The sequence below is a fragment of the Paroedura picta genome, chromosome 8 (genome assembly GCF_049243985.1).
Source record: "Paroedura picta isolate Pp20150507F chromosome 8, Ppicta_v3.0, whole genome shotgun sequence".
NCBI lineage: Eukaryota > Metazoa > Chordata > Lepidosauria > Squamata > Gekkonidae > Paroedura > Paroedura picta.
The window spans coordinates 57,375,071-57,391,272 of record NC_135376.1 but is presented as its reverse complement, the minus strand read 5'-3'; the positions used below and the strand labels follow the sequence as shown (position 1 = coordinate 57,391,272).

The window sequence follows — 16,202 nt, the reverse complement described above, 5'->3', positions numbered from 1 at the left end:
GTGGCCAGGTGTTCGGCTGACAGGTAGGGCACTATCAGCTGAGCTTGGAGCAGATGGGTAAAAGCCTGGCATTCTCTCTTGTGCTATAGGAATGCAGCAAAGAGGCCTTGGGTCAATGGGGAAAAACTTCTGATGGAATTGTGGCATGTGGCAGCAGGCGGCCCATGGTCACCACAGCTTCAAGAAGGTAGGGAGGGATAGGGAATGGTGGCTCACCTCACTTGCCACCTCCAGCTCTTACATGTTTTGTGGCCTCTTTTCTCCCTGAGGAGACACAGCCCAAGACACATCCTACTCTTAGAGGCTTCTTGCCTCTCCGATGCCTGAGAAGATATCGAAGACTACAACTACTTCTTGCTGTCAGAAGGTTCATGGCCTCTCCCCTGGCAAAGACAGTGGCCACCTACTGGAGGTGAGGTAATTCTGGCATGCTCCCAAAGCTTGCAAGATTTGACCCTCACTTCCTTCTGTAAAAAGGGGAAAGTAATATTTGTAAAGTCTCTCAGGACAGAGCTTCTTCATAGGCTGATAGTCACAGGATTGCTGGTGAAAATCATGCCCAGTTTGGAAATCAAGTTAACTTTGACATAATTCTACCCTTACTGCATAACTGATTGGAAAGAGCTTTTGACAGGGAGGACATTCTTAAATTCAATAGCATACCTAACCTATTTGGCTGTTGGGCAGGCAGGCTGGTGAAGCTTGCTGACATGGATTAGGGACAGGGCTTGGTGGTGTGGGGAGGGACTTGGTGACATGGGGATAGCTTCTTATGATATGACCAATCATCATCCCAGACCGATTCCGTATGAGGAAACAGCCCGCGGACAGTTGCTGGTGGGTTTTAGAGCTTCCTCCACATGATGTCATCTGCATTCTGAGGCTGTCAAGGGGATGGCTCGGGTTTTGGCCACCCAAATCCACCAAAACTGGATTTGCCACTTGTTATCCCTGTTCACATCAGGGAGTAACCAGGGGGCAAGCCTGTGTGAAGGAAGAAATGCGCAACAGTCCCTCCAGCATTTTCCCACTCTCGCAACCACCCTCCCCTCTCCATTTCCTGCTCTGAGATTTTTTTTTTAATGCTTACAACCGTGCATTTGCAAGCAGGAGGCAGTGTGAGTTTTGCACCTCCATGTAGAATTGGTCCTAGTGATGGTTGGGGTAATTTTATATGCTTGTTTCACAGATAAGATCTGAACCAGAGATAACTCTGGGATCACACTTTATATTCGTAGCCATTTCAGTACACATCTTCTCATTTTTACAGGTAGACAAAATGCTTTTAAAGGAGCTTCAGCTTGTCTGCTCTAAAAAGGAATGACCAGCCTAGACATAATCCCTCGGAAGCTACACCAGCCTGGAAACATCTTTAAGAAAAGAGCCAAAGCTCCAGCCCTGCATAACGAATCAGAACCAACTCTTTCCAAATGCAGGGATTTCATGAAGTAGCTAATACCAAATGACAGGACATTCTTCATGCTTTCAAGTCTTGTTAAAAACTCAGTTCTGTAGTAACATTAGATGCAGTCAATCAGCATAGCAATCTCCCTGCCAATTGGAACCCACCATCTGGAAACAATTTAAAAAAGGAAAGCGACCCATTAATCTTAAGGCTTAAGGTTATCCTTTTATAAAATCTAGAAAAAAATGTTGGCTGTATCTTGGAAAGCATTTCTGCTAGGAACAGAGAAAGCCAAATTTTCAGTGGAAAGAAGCATCCATCCATTGAGCCGCACACAATTGGTTTTTTTTTTAAATTTTGGTGATAAAATTCAATAAATTGGGTTGCTCATGAAATAGGGTTTCACCCAAAATGGGTTAGGATATAAACGGTTTATAATATTTGTCGAGTTCCAGTCCTTTCTCTTTCTCTCTACTATCTGGTACAGCTGTCCTGCATTCACCTCCTCTCATTGGAAAATTAAGACTAACTAAAATATGCTGAAAAATCTAAAATGAAATGTACAGTTGGCAAATTGTTCAGTGTAAAGTTTCTTCAGATACTACCTTGACCAGGGATATTCAGCTCTGCCTTTTTCTTTTCATGTCTCCTTTGTGAGCTGGACCCAACCATTGTTTGTAAAGATAGACTCGCCAACCCCAGACTGGAAAAACCTGTAGATTTGGGGGCAGAGTCTGGGGAGGGCAGAATTTGGAGAGGGGAAGGAGCATAGGATGGTAGTGATGCCACAGAGTTTGTCCTGCAAAGCTGACATGTTCTCGGGGTTGAGTTTTCCAGGGCCCCCAGCCACTGGTCAAAAATGGGGGGGGGGAGGCAGGGTTGCCAGATCCAGGTTGGAAAAATCCTAGAGATTTGGAGGTGGAGCTTGAAAAGCATCATAGTGCGGTACGATGCCATAGAGTCCATCATTTGAAGCATCCCTTCGGAGTCTTAAAATCAGAATTCTGAAAGAACTTCAAGCCCAATCTGGAGGTTAGCAACATTAGATAAAGGTACTAAGGATGATAGAGTTAAACAAGAGTTAATATTTGGAGGTGAAGCCACCTGCCTCCTGGTGGTAGCTGGGTAAAAGCTGTGTTGCTGTTGTTAAAATGGCTGTTGGGGTTGTTGCTGTTAGGGTCTCTAGGCCCAAGTTATATTATGCATATATATACCTGTTGAGTTCCTTCACAAGTTGCTGAAATCTATCCTTTGGAGAACCTGAAAGATCTTCTTAAATTGTCATTATAACAGGAAAAAGCATACTAAGGACTGGAGAAAGAAAGATAGTGGCTTATAGCTTTGATTCCCAAAAAATTACACTGTTTTATTTGCTATATTTTGAGCCATGTCCTGGCCTTGTGCATTATGCACAGTTCTATGTCTTTTAGGGAGCAAAGGCAAGTCTTAGCAAACATTCTGGCCTCACAGAGCAGTGTTCAAATTTTAGGAAGAAAGTTAAAGGTCCCTTAACAAAATTGCTAGGCCCTATCTCCTGAACTCTACCAACATGTTCCTTATACCTCTTCAAAGGGAGGAGTGATTACAAAAAGCAGGATGTTCTTAACTATCAGTAGTTATTAACCATGGTGACCAGAGGAAGTCTTCACATCCAAAGGCTGTAAACCTCTGAAAACCAGCACTAGGAGCAAATATCAGGGACATGTATGTCCTATGTCCAGGGCAACAGGTTGACCACTGTGTGAAACAAGATGATGAACTAGACGGACTACTGGTCTGATCCACCAGCGCTCTTCTTATATTTATTGTTGTCACAGAGCCCAGAGAGGGACAGGGAGATTTCATGAAGTAGTTAAAAGTGGGAGAAACAGACCATTAATCCCTACCAGTTATAGCAGGCAAGAGATCCTGGAAATTACAAATAGACATATCACACTCCTTCAGACTATTGTGTCCTCACAAACGCACTGTAGTTGCATAAAACAAGATCATATTATTGATTTGTGGGCTATATATTATCCAAGTTAACAATAATTCAAGGAACAGAATGTTAGAATTGGGAGGTAAAACTGCCAGTGAAAATGTTACTGAGAAATGCCCAAAGGCAAGACAAGGAGAGATCAAAAAGAATCAAAGGAATGTCAAGCTAATAAAACACAGTTGCTTGAAAAGAAACGTCTCTAAAGTCAAGTGAATTTGCAAACTACCATTTCTGATAAGAGGCCACCTGACTGAACAACAACTTGGTTCCAAGTTCAAGATCCTCCAGGAGGTTTGATGCTGCCCTGGCATGGTGCTGCAGTTGTCAGAGTTCCAAAGCACTCTAATGGATGTGAACAATTAAAGAATGAAATGGAGAGAGAGGTTTGAAACCACAGAGGTTCAAGCCTTAAAGAAAATATATTGGAGCAGTCTCTGTGAGACTGCACTGTGTTACTAGAAGCAGGAGATGGGATATATAGGCTTATAAACTGAAAGGAGCAATCAAAAACAATGTGGCAAATATCTTAAAAGTCGGACACAGCATGGCAGCTCAGAAGATTTTCTTTTCATTCAAGAATCAATGTCTCATAATCCTGTACAGGATTATAACCCTACCAATAAAGTGCACCTGTACCATCACAGAGATTCTTTTTTTTAAAGGAGCCAAGGGGTCCAGAAGGAGGTTCAAGATGTAGGCAACAGATCAAAATAACGATGTAATCAGAATCAGACTTCAAGGTGGAAATCAGGATCATCATCATCCTTCCATGGGATGCTAACTTGCCATAATGGTGGGGTTTATGCTACTGACAACATAGATGCTGGCAGGGCCTCCCATGGTCGATAGGCTTCTGCTAAGGAATTAGACTCAGCCCCATTCAATATGGTAAGAAAATCAAATTCAATGTCTATATCAGCTCAGTCATCACACAGGTTAACAAAGATTCTTGGATCTCTGGTGAAAAATAGGCTACATGACAGAGGCTCTTCTGTTGGGCATAAGAAGAGCCCTGCTGGATCAGACCAGTAGTCTAGAATCCTGACTCACAGTGGCCAACCAGTTCCTCTGGAAAGTCAGCAACAGAGCACAGAGACTGAGTCCTTCCCTTGATATCGCCTCCTGACAGCAGGATTCAGATTAGTACCTTTGAATGTGGAGGATCCCGATAATTGCCATTAATGGACATCCTCCATGAATCTAATCCCCTTTAAAAGCAGTTTATTGCTGCGACCATCACTATATTCTCTAGCAGCAAATTCCACATTTAATTTCTCTCTGTGTAAAGTAGTATTTCCTTTTGTCAGTCCTGAATCTACTGCCCATCAGCTTCTTTGGATGTCCACAATTTCTAGTATATTAGGACAGGAAGAAATTGACCAGAATTGTACATAGTACATCGTGACCAGAATTGTACACAGTATTCCAAAAGAGGCTACATCATAGATCTATACAGGGGCATTACAATATTGGCCATTTTTTCTCAATCTCTGTCCTGAGCCTTCGGGGGAGGGTGGTATATAAATATAAATAAATAAATAATAAAAAATAATACTCTCTAACTCCCTTTTGTTACTCTGCAGGACACTGGATTGATACTTTCATTGAGCTATCCATTATGATCCCAAGATCTTGTATTGTTAGATAATGATGAAGATGATGGTGAAGATTATCCCTACAAGGGCTTTTCCTCTCTCACTTTCAACCAGTTCAGACCCCACCAGCCTATACTTGCAGTTGGGACTTTTTGTCCCAAAGTGTAACCAGGGCAAAGCCCTGATGTGCTACTGGAAGCAGGATCTTCTATAAATAAGTTGACCAGATTTTAACATTGGTCAAGCAGGACACCATTGACTGGGGGGGGGGTCTTGATTTAAAATTTGGTCTATATGGAGCAGCAAAAAGTTTCCATAGAATGCATAGAACACGAAAAAGTATTGTAATTTTCAACATAAGTACAATTTTGCCAGGTACCCCCAGATGTCCCTCCAAAAGTGAGACAATCTGGTTACCTTATCTATAAAGCAACAGGGAAGTAACCAGATCAGCTACTGGAAAACCAGCAACATCAAAAAAAAATGCTGACAACAAAACAAAATCGTCATGCAGTGTTCTTTTGAATCAAGGCCTGAACAGCATAGATATTTGATATGAATATTTGAAATGTAAAAAGAAAAGTGTTCAGATACTACCATAACTGAACAGCAACAATATCAGTTTTTATCATATGAAACAGCTTTTTCACAGCAACACAGCTAGATGAAATAAAGAACAACCATCATTCAAAGAAGAACATGAAGAACGAGAAATAAATGAAACCAACCAAGAAACAGGCCATAGAAATGAAGCTGCTTTTGAAAGTCCAATAATTATGAATGAGATATTGGCAATACATTTATCTGCTCCCTTCTGTACAAGAAGAATTGAAGGAAAAACATAAGAGCATATTACCAGTAAAGAAGACAGAAAAACATTACCTGTGCTCAGAACAACATTGAATAAAGAACTCCCAATACTCAATTAAAAATATCAATGCAGCAATTGAAACAATTCCTACAGCAAACATAACTGAAAACTGATGTACAGCAAAGGTGTTGTAATAATAAGAGACCTGGAAATGGATATTAAGAAAAAGGCAGTTAAAGATTTTAAGGTGAAACTAAACTGGCAAATGAGATTGGAAGAAAAAAATCATCAAATGCAGTTTAAACTTCAGCCCTTGAAAAGAAGGGAAAGACAGGAAATTTAAGCATAAAGGAAGAAAAGCAAATCTCAGGAAGAAATATCACTTAAATATAAAAACAATAGCCCAAGAAATCAAACGAAGAATTGTTGCAATATCTAAGAAGATCAACAGTACAGTTGGATCCGGCAAACTTCCAATTACAGACTAGCTAAAAACAGTTCTACAAATCACTAGAAGGAGATGAAAAAGTAGAAGTAAAAACAGACAAAGAAAAGACAAAAATTTTCTGGAAAGAATTTTGTGAAGATTTAAAAGAATATAAGAAAAGCCACCCAGTTCACAGATGTGGAAAACAAGCTAAAAGGAAAGCCAATGGAGAATCTTACAATAACTCTAGAAAGTCTGCAAAAACAGTTGAAGAAATTGAAAAACTAGATGGTGATTGGAAGAGGTGAAGTCCATGGCTATTGGCTTACAAAGTTTACAAATATTTCTCCATAGTTGGTACAACAGCTTCATTATGTGCTATATTCCAAAACAGTAGAAGAACAATCAGTCTTAGTTTATTAATGCAGTACTAGACCAGAAAACAGATTACTGTACAGATGCAGTAAGCATACAAAAATTAAAATGAGAAAGTATTCCATACCATGAAAGTTAATAACATTAAAATACAATGCAGATAGTAATTAACACTATCTTTGCTCCAGATTCACCCAAGTCTTCCTGTATGTTTGTACTGTGTGTTTCAGGTAACGTTCAATAATGAAATATTTGTTCTGCAGATCCCCACTGCATATTTGTTTTTAGTAGCTGTTTGATTTTGAAGAACAAAGAGAAAGAAGCAGTACCAAGCAATTTCAGCCCCTTTACCTACCTCCAAAAAAATTCTAAAATACTAATAAGAATTGTATCCAATTCCATACAGGAATATCTACAAATCAATTCAATTTTAGCACATGAACAAAAAGTAATTTTCCAAAAATCCTAACGCATTAAAGCTCAGTTACTGATTGATAAAATGGTGTTACAAAATTGTAAAATACAAGAAGCCAACATGAATGTTGCTTAGATTGATTACATTTGATTCATTCCATCAAGCATGAATCCTGAAAACACTAAAAATGATAGGCATTAACAAAACTAGGTAAAGGTAAAGGTATCCCCTGTGCAAGCACCGGGTCATGTCTGACCCTTGGGGTGATGCCCTCTAGCGTTTTCTTGGCAGACTCAATACAGGGTGGTTTGCCAGTGCCTTCCCCAGTCATTACCGTTTACCCCCCAGCAAGCTGGGTACACATTTTACCGACCTCGGAAGGATGGAAGGCTGAGTCAACCTTGAGCCGGCTGCTGGGATCGGACTCCCAGCCTCATGGGCAGAGCCTCCAGACTGCTGCCTTACCACTCTGCGCCACAAGAGGCTCCTTTAACAAAACTATAGTACTGTTTATCAAAACTGTCATCATGGAACACCAGGCTGATAGAAAATGGAGAAGAAACTGGAACAGTTAATACCAAATGAGGAATTTTCCAAGAGCCTATCACCATTTTTCATTGTCATTGACCTAATACATCTGACAATTAGGCTCTGCGCTAGTGTGCGGGCGCCAACTGGCACACCAGCACCGGCACCCCCACTCCCCCGCATGACATGGTGCTGGCTGCTTTGGGCTGGAACAGCCACTTTGGCAGCTGAAGCGCACAACCCTACTCACAGTCATTAACAGCATTAGCATAGGATACTGGCATGCAAAGACAGGCCCAAAGATTTCTCATCGAATATGGATTACTTGAAAAACTATGAAAAATCATCATCAGAGACTGAGTTTTTACTGAATAGAATTTGAATTTTCAGCAAAGATTCAGCAACAGAATTAGGCTTTGACAAAAGTGTAGCTTTAGTGCAGAACAGAGGAAAGATCATTGAACATGAAGAAATCAAGATGCGAAAAAACAACAACTGGGTAAAGAAAATCTTTGAATTTAAAAATTGAAAATGTCAAACATATCCTTGTTAAGAAAAATACAACCGTGGAGTACTACCAAAGTGTTAAAAAGATGTTGCAAACAAAATTAAATGGGGGGAACATGGTAAAGGTAATTAATACATGGGCAAACTCAGGTCTGAGATACACAGCTGGTATTATTGATTGGAAACAAACAAAATGAGAACAATAGATCACAAAACTCACAAAATAGGAACAATGTATTACTCAGCACACCCTAGAAGTGATGTTGATTGTCTTTACTTGCCAAGGAAAATAAGTGAAAGGGGGCTCTTGAAGCTAAGCAATCAGTTTAAGAAGAAAAATGAGCACTGAATGACTACATCAGGGAAAGTAAAGAGAAGCATCGAGTTGACATATACGGCAGACATATTTAAGATTACAAAAACCAAAAAAAGATTACAAAATATTTGCAGTGAAAACTCACTTTCAAAAGCACTTGCATGGGCAATAAGAATAAAGTTGATAGTGAAAATACCTGGAAGTAGCTTCAAAATGGGCATTTGAAAAAAGAAATGGAAGGACTCATTCTAGCTGCAAAAGAACAGGCACTCAAAACGAAAAGTATGAAAGTCAAGATTCAGAAGACCAATGTTGACTTTACAAGACAAAGGATCAAATAATAGAACATATAATCAGTTTCTGCAGTAAAATTGCTCCAAATGATTATAAAGAACATCACAATAGAGTTGCAGCTATGTTACACTGGAATCTTTGCAAGAAGTATGGTAATCAGTCAGTAATTTATGGGACTAGACTAATTTATGGGACCATCAGTCAGTAATTTATGGGACTAGAAACCAGACAAGATCATGGAGAATGATGAAACAAAGATTATTTGGAACTTCCTATTATAAACAGGTAGACATCTGAAACAACTTCCCTGGTATCACAATTGTAGGAAAAAAATGAGAGATAGTGTTTGGATCATTGACATTGCAACCTGAGGAAACGGCAGAATAAAAAAGAAAGAACAAGAGAACATCACTGATTGCCAAAACCTGTTAATAGAATTAAAGCATCTCTGGAAGAAGAAGGTGACCATCATGCCAGTTGTCATTGGATCCTATGGAGCAGTGCCTAGAAGTTTAAAGAAACACCTGGACACTCTGAATATTGAGCACCAGCTTGGCTACAGAAGACAGTATCTCTTGCAATAGCAAGAAGCCTGTGAAAATACATCTGCCATTCCCAGGAACTTGGTTGGATCTCAAGTTGCAGAAGACTATCTACCAGTCAAATATCTGAATGTGACAATTCAACATCATCATCATACCTCAATGTGCATGAGCACTGCTCTTTTATCAAAGAAGGGGGGATTACGTGTGGGGATAGCTGCAGCAGGAGTAACTAAGTGGGAATGATTGTGAGGCAGTAGACTGACCCAGCCTGGGCTGATACTCAGCTTTCTTCCTTTTGTGGTCAGGAATCATCAGGAATCAACTTCCCATCAGGAAGCATTCACTGGAGATCTGCAGTGACACAAAAACTCTGCAGTAGCAGCACCACAGATAGCCAAGACACAGGAGGCAGAGTGTAAGAGACTTTCAGAAGGCTTCAGGAAACAGTGAAAGACTCTAATCACCTCTTTGGTTTTAACTGTAAGTCATATTGTCTACGTCTGAGATTTGTATATGTACGTCCTGCTTTGATTCCACATCCCTCTTTGATGATTTAAACCCTACTTCTATTTTAAGCTCTAACTTGTGTTTGGTTATTGGTGATTGGCAGATCTGGGAGTTGTGTATGAATGTTTGTATTTTTCTTAAGTACCTTTGGGTAGGACACATTTCTATTCTTGGCCTGCATAAATAAAGTCTGTCTCTTCACAAGATGACAGAAAATGCTGTCTTTTAAGTTTAGGTGACACCCTTTCTTCCAACCTGCTCCCATAGGAATAAAATTGCTACTCTGATAACTATGGAATATTACCTTGTGAAGGGACCACAGTGTGTTAGGTCTCCTGAGCTAACCCAGGTATGCTTTCCAAGGCATGCCCAATGTGAGTCAGTGTCAAATATCTATCACCTTAGTATCACACATTCCAGTTCCATCTAAAGAGGGGAAAGCATTAGACCGCTGTATCCAGAATCTGGAATTTTAATCCTATCACTCCATTGGGTTTAGACTAGAGTAAGTCACATGGGATTCGACTGCAAACAACCTGACTGACCCATTAAATAAAAAAGGAGCATTTATGTTACATGTTCTCCATGGAACACATAGCAGAATCTGCCTTCTATCCTGCTGTTTCCCAGATTCTATATAGTTGGAGGGAGTCAGAAAGGGCAGACATGATTGCCAAACAAAGAAACCTAGTTTGACTTCCTCAGTGTTTCCCCCTCAGTAATAATCACTGAAGTTTGTGTTGAGCAGTTTTGAGCCTCCACTGTATAGTCACTTATTCTACAGCCTTGGTTGTCACAACCTTACAGCTATTCTGGTGCTGGTATCAAAATGGAGGGGGGTGTTTCCAATTCCTGATGTTATACTGTTATGCTATTTCTAGCATTAGGGAATAGTCCCAATTATCTTTAAACCGCTCCTGCGGAGTGGTCTAAATAAAATGGTAAGGTCTATGTGGGAGGAGAAAGGGCGGGCCCTGTCCGGGATAACAACTCGGAGAGCACAATCAGCCAATGGGGAGCCACGTAAAGCGTGGCTTCCCATTGGCTGGTTGGCCCGGCCTCGCCTGGGCCACCCAGGGAGTAGCCACAGCAGGCGAAGAGCCTTCGCCCCTGGTTAGTACCCGTCGCCCGACTGGGGGGTAGGGGAATGCCTTCCATGCGGCCAAAGGAGCAGGGTCTGAAGGCTGCGATCCTGGGGAGGAGAAAGGTTGGGGGGGAAACCTTCAGCGCTGCGAAAGGAGCAGGCCCGGCGCGTCTCTGACATGCCGGACCTGCTCCTTTCCTGCCACTGATGGCTGCGATCATGGGGGGGGAGGGGGAGCCCTTCAGCGCCATGAAAGGAGCAGGCCCGACACGTCAGAGACACACCGGCCCTGCTCCTTTCCCGGCCCTGAATGCTGCAATCGCGGGGGCGAGGGGGTGGGGGGTTGATTCGTCACGGGGGGGCCTGCGGCCAATGCTTTCCCCCTTCTGCCTCCCCCCTACCCCTCTGCACAACCCTCTTCCTCCTTCCTTCCTTCCTTCCTTCCTTCCTTCCTTCCTCCTTCATTCCTCCTTTCTTTCTTACTTTCTTCCTCTCTCCTGTCTCCCTCTATCACTTAGCCTCTTCCTCTAACTCTTCCTTCCTCTCTTTCTTTCTATCCCACCCCGCTAGCACCCGCTGTATTCTGCCTACAGCAGGCTTAATTTCTAGTGTGGTATAACAGTGATAACCGGCTTAAATGGAAAGAAAAACAATGGTGGTACATTTCCCTAAGATGAACAACTGACTGAGACAGTTTCCACACAGAGGACGTACCCAGCTGTTATGATTCAATGTCCCCTGGTGTTTTGCTTTGGGATGGTTCTCTTGATCATTTCCCAGGTGGGGAAATGGGGGACCCCTTGCCTCCTTCCCACCTGTTTGCCCACAGATTTATGTCCTCATGTGATAGCCAAGGGACAGGAAGTGAAAATTTCTCACCTTTTTTTCACTTGTCAATTATGGGGTGAAAATTCCTAATCATCTTCCACCACCATTTTGTCACATCTGAGCGCCCCTCCTCCAAGTCTGAATTTTTATAATTACCACAATTGCATTCTAATGCAAAACTGCAACAACATAAACAAGGGGATGCAAAACGGTGAGCTGTGTTATCACACCACTTTACACACAAACACACACACACAGACTGTACATGATCTCACTAAATTGTGACTTAGTCATTGTTTTAATGGGGTTTTAATGGGGAATTTTAATGATTAATATATTGTATTGTATTAAAATGTTGTGAACCGCCGCGAGCCGGTTTCCGAGAGCGGCGGTCATACAAATCAAATAAATAATAATAATAATAATAAAACCAAGTATGATGTTGAATCCTAAGGCAAAAAGAGATAGAAGGAAAGGTACTAATCAAACACGGTGGCAATTGGGGGGGATGTCTATTTCATGCTATTGGAATTGTGTTGTAACACTGTTGGCCATGGTTTTGTTTTGTTTTTAAGACCGGGGTAGGTTACGAGGGTAGAGGATGAAAGTGATGCTTGGGGGGAGGATGAGAGCAATGGCTGGGAAGGCCTGATGGAAGGTGGCCCAAGTTTTCCCACCTCCACATGCCCCAGCCGCAACATACACTCTATTGGATCTGATGTCAAAAAATGGAACACCAATTTCTGAGCATTCCCTTGACATAGGCCAACTGAGGAGACAAGTTGAGACAGCCTTGGAACCATCCCTGAAGGAGCCTGATACACAGATGCAAACAATTGGAAATCAGAGCCTAATCGGTCAGGCAGAAACAGATACAAGCTAGGGGAAGGTTTGGGGCTTTTTGCTTCTGCTGTGGGCCTTCTAGAATATAGAACAAAGCATTGGCCTTCATGAGCTACTGGTTTGATGCAGCAAGACTGATATTCTTGTGTACTCAAGGAAAAGGTTCTTATATATAGACACACCAACAATGATGACCAATTTATTGGGGGGTAGAAGTATCATATTAGTACTTGTTAATTCACTAAGTCAAGCACAACCAATCACCCATGTCCTGCCAGTATGCTGAACGCCTCTTCCCCAAATTTTGTAATCCTAGAGGAAGCTGCAAAGTAAGGTTTATCAGTCATATAAGATGGCAGTGGTAGGCCACTCTTTATGACTGATTCATTGAGTTCAGCCTGATAAGAGTTGCCAGTCTCCAGTCAGTGACTGGAGATTTCCTAGAATTAAAACTGATATTTAGTTTACAGAGATTGCCTGGCAGTGTGGTAAGTGGCCAATAAAGATGCAACACCTTTCCTTGGCGTCAAAGGGGCCACAACTTTATTAACTAACCCATAACCTAGGGTTGGCCTGGCACGAGGTGAGGAGTGATCCCCATGCAGCCGTCTGGCTGCTAACCTAGGCTCAAGAGGCGCCCTGGGTCCTCCTTCTTCCCAGCCGGGAAGAAGGCTCCCATGCCTTTTGAATGCCCTCCCCTGGGAGGAGGCCGGTTAATGGTTGTCGGGCGTCCACCGCATACAACCATCCCTACCTCCTGGCCCCGAGCCCATGACCTTCCCAGCCAGGCAAGGCCACACTCGGTGTTAGCCGGTCTCTTATTGAGACCCCCAACCCCAGGTATTTTTCAACCAAAGCTGCAACCCTATCAGTGATTGATATTTTAGTGCCAGGGTGGCCAAATTGTAGTTCTTTGAACTGGTAGGCCACAGTTTGGTAACCCCTATTGTAGTGTATATCAAAATATTTTACTTGAACTGTGCCACTGGTGAGTGAATATACAGAAATTCCCCCAGTGGCAGTTCTCTCACAGCAGGTTTTTGATGCCACATTGTTCATCATGATCATTACAAGTTGCTCATAACTGTACTCAGTAAACAAATTCCTTGCAACAAGCTTCCTGCAAAACGGAGATAGTCCAAATACCTCAGTACTATTTTCATAGAAAGGTGATCAAATGCAATACATAAATTCAGACTAATGTTTAATCTCCCAATACAAATACACAATTAATCTAAAACCTATCACATCTGTTACAAAAATTCCAAGCATAGTCTTTGAAACAAATATTAAGTCATCAATCTGAAATTCACTCTCTCTTAGTGGTCTAATAAAAATACCCCATCCCATTCCAAGCCCTGCCTTCATCAGCAGTTATTGTACAGTCCAGAGAGCAATTCATCGTCTTCAATGTATATTAATGAAGAATCATCCCTATATTCTTATCCTCAGAAAGAGCATATAATAAAATGTGACTCCAATCAAAAGCTTCAAAACTTCTAGAGCATCTTCTCATTTTTAAAATATTTTGTCCTTTAAAATTTTAATACATACAGAACACAACTACAATTACAATGAATCAATCAAAAAAGTAAATATAGCATAAATATATAATTTTCTTGCTACATAGAAAAAGTCCAGCATGTGTGCTGCACAATACACAAAATACAAAAGATCAGACTCTGTTTTGCATCCAATGTCACTTGAAGGTGAAGTAATTAGAGCTGTTTATATCTACTTCCTTCTTTCCTCCAGAATTCCAACTAACATCAAAAGTTGCTTCTTATTATATACCGTCTACTACCTCTGCTTAGGAGGGCACTGTCAATTTAACAATTCTAGTTATTTTTGAAAGTTTGCCAAGTTGTCTGATCTTTGCAGAGCATATTTCAGGTCTTGAAACCTTACTGGAAACCTGTTCTGATAACAATTTTTTTAAATTATTTTATTTATGTATGTTATTTATAGTCTCCTTTCTCACTGAGACTCAAGGCAGATTACGGTACACAGAGTGAACTCATACAATCAACAGGAAGGGGCATTCAGTAAACAATGAAATAATATTTGGATTGTAGAACCAACCAGAAATCTAAACAGACACACAACTGAAGCAAAACATAAGAGTTAACATGACACATTAAATGAGGTAAAATAATAAGGCAGCAGACATACACCCTCTTATATATATCCAGATGGTAAGCGGCAGAAATACTGTCTGAAGCTGTCTGTCCATGGGGTTGGGAGTTCGATTCCAGCAGCCGGCTCAAGGTTGACTCAACCTTCCATCCTTCCGAGGTCGGTAAAATGAGTACCCAGCTTGCTGGGGGGTAAAACGGTAATGACTAGGGAAGGCACTGGCAAAACCACCCTGTATTGAGTCTGCCATGAAAACGGTAGGCCAAAAATCCATGACAACTGCTGTATAAGGCATTTACCCTCAGCTGATGAATGACATGTAAGAACAAAACAAAACTGAGATTTAGGATGAGTAGCCAGCTCTGCTGATGAAACAAATTCTGGCAGTCTTCTGTGTACTCAGAGTCCACAGCTTAGCAGCACAACTCTTGAGCTCCTGGTTTCCTAGATACCTCTACCCCCATATGTGAATAAGGCCTGCTCACATGCTGTTACCACCGTGGGCCAGCCTGCAATATCCACTGCTACAGCTACTAGTGTAGTTGGGCATGTGAGATATGTCTCATGGGGGGAGGATGAGCCCAGGCAAAAACCTTTACCCTCCCCTTCTTACCCATCCTTCCCTTCTCCCCCCCCCCCCATGGGAAAGAAAATTCATATCTGTGATCAAACAGTCAAACAAAACAAATACATTTTAATGTATTAAGAATGAGGGAATCCATACCCCTTAATGTTAGTACTGCCTATTTATGAGGGAATAAAGAAGGAAACGAAGATTTTCCATTTTCAAGATCACATGTATCTATAAGGGATGGCAGGAATTAGATTTCTTACCTCTCACAGGCAGAGGAGGGATTGTCAGCCAAGTGAAAATACTGTGGCTGCTGAAAGGAGCGGATACTAATAAGTAACTTGGGGGAGGAGGAATCTGTGCTGCTTGTCTGGAATGTCTAGAAAATCAAGAAGGCTTCTTTGAAAGAAGCAAATGGAGACCCAAACGTAAAGAGAAAGACAACACAGTGGAACAAGTGAGCTAAGATAACATTTACTGCATCTGAATAGTAAACATTAGCCTGTAGAAGTCTTTATAGATACTATTGAAAATATAGCTCATATTTCAGGAAGTCAGCTTCTCAACAGATACTGATTTACTGGAGGCTGCATTCCATCTGGTTAATATTTTCCCATTGAAGAAGTTTTATTAAATCCACATACTTTGCCATGAAAGTGCTAGAACCTAGTACCATATAAAGTCATAATACAGAATGTCTCTGTGCATGTGTGGATTGTTTTTCCATTACTTGTGAATTCCATTGCAAACAGGGTATGGATATGCAAACAAGCATCAGCATTCCTTGTCCTAGAAAGGGTGCTCTAATACATCTCTTATTGCTTCTTTGCATCCAGGCAGAAAAAAGCAAGAAGACTGTTGAAATGAGAACCAGTAAGATGTAGTGATTCAGAGTGATAGACTTTAATCTGGGGAACCAGGTTTTATTCGCCACTCCTGCTGGATGACCTGGAACCAATCGCAGTTCTCTTAGAACTAGGGTTGCAAGCCCCCCCCCCCCCCCGTGGAGGCAGGAGGCACTTCCAGGCCCTCCC

The 16,202-nt window shown here is 41.5% G+C and overlaps 1 protein-coding gene across 2 annotated transcripts in view; it reads right to left on the bottom strand.

Annotated features, from left to right (window-relative positions):
* Window positions 1-15,538, bottom strand: part of PLPP4 (phospholipid phosphatase 4) — a 168,409-nt gene extending 152,871 nt beyond the window's left edge. Inside the window, exon 1 of one of the 2 annotated variants that reach the window (XM_077349938.1) lies at window positions 15,432-15,538. The gene's annotated coding sequence lies outside the window, so the exon portion shown is untranslated. Of the gene's footprint in view, window positions 1-14,633; window positions 14,774-15,431 lie in introns of those variants that run through there. The other variant, XM_077349939.1, reaches the window with a different exon arrangement.
* Window positions 15,539-16,202: the final 664 nt, after the last annotated feature.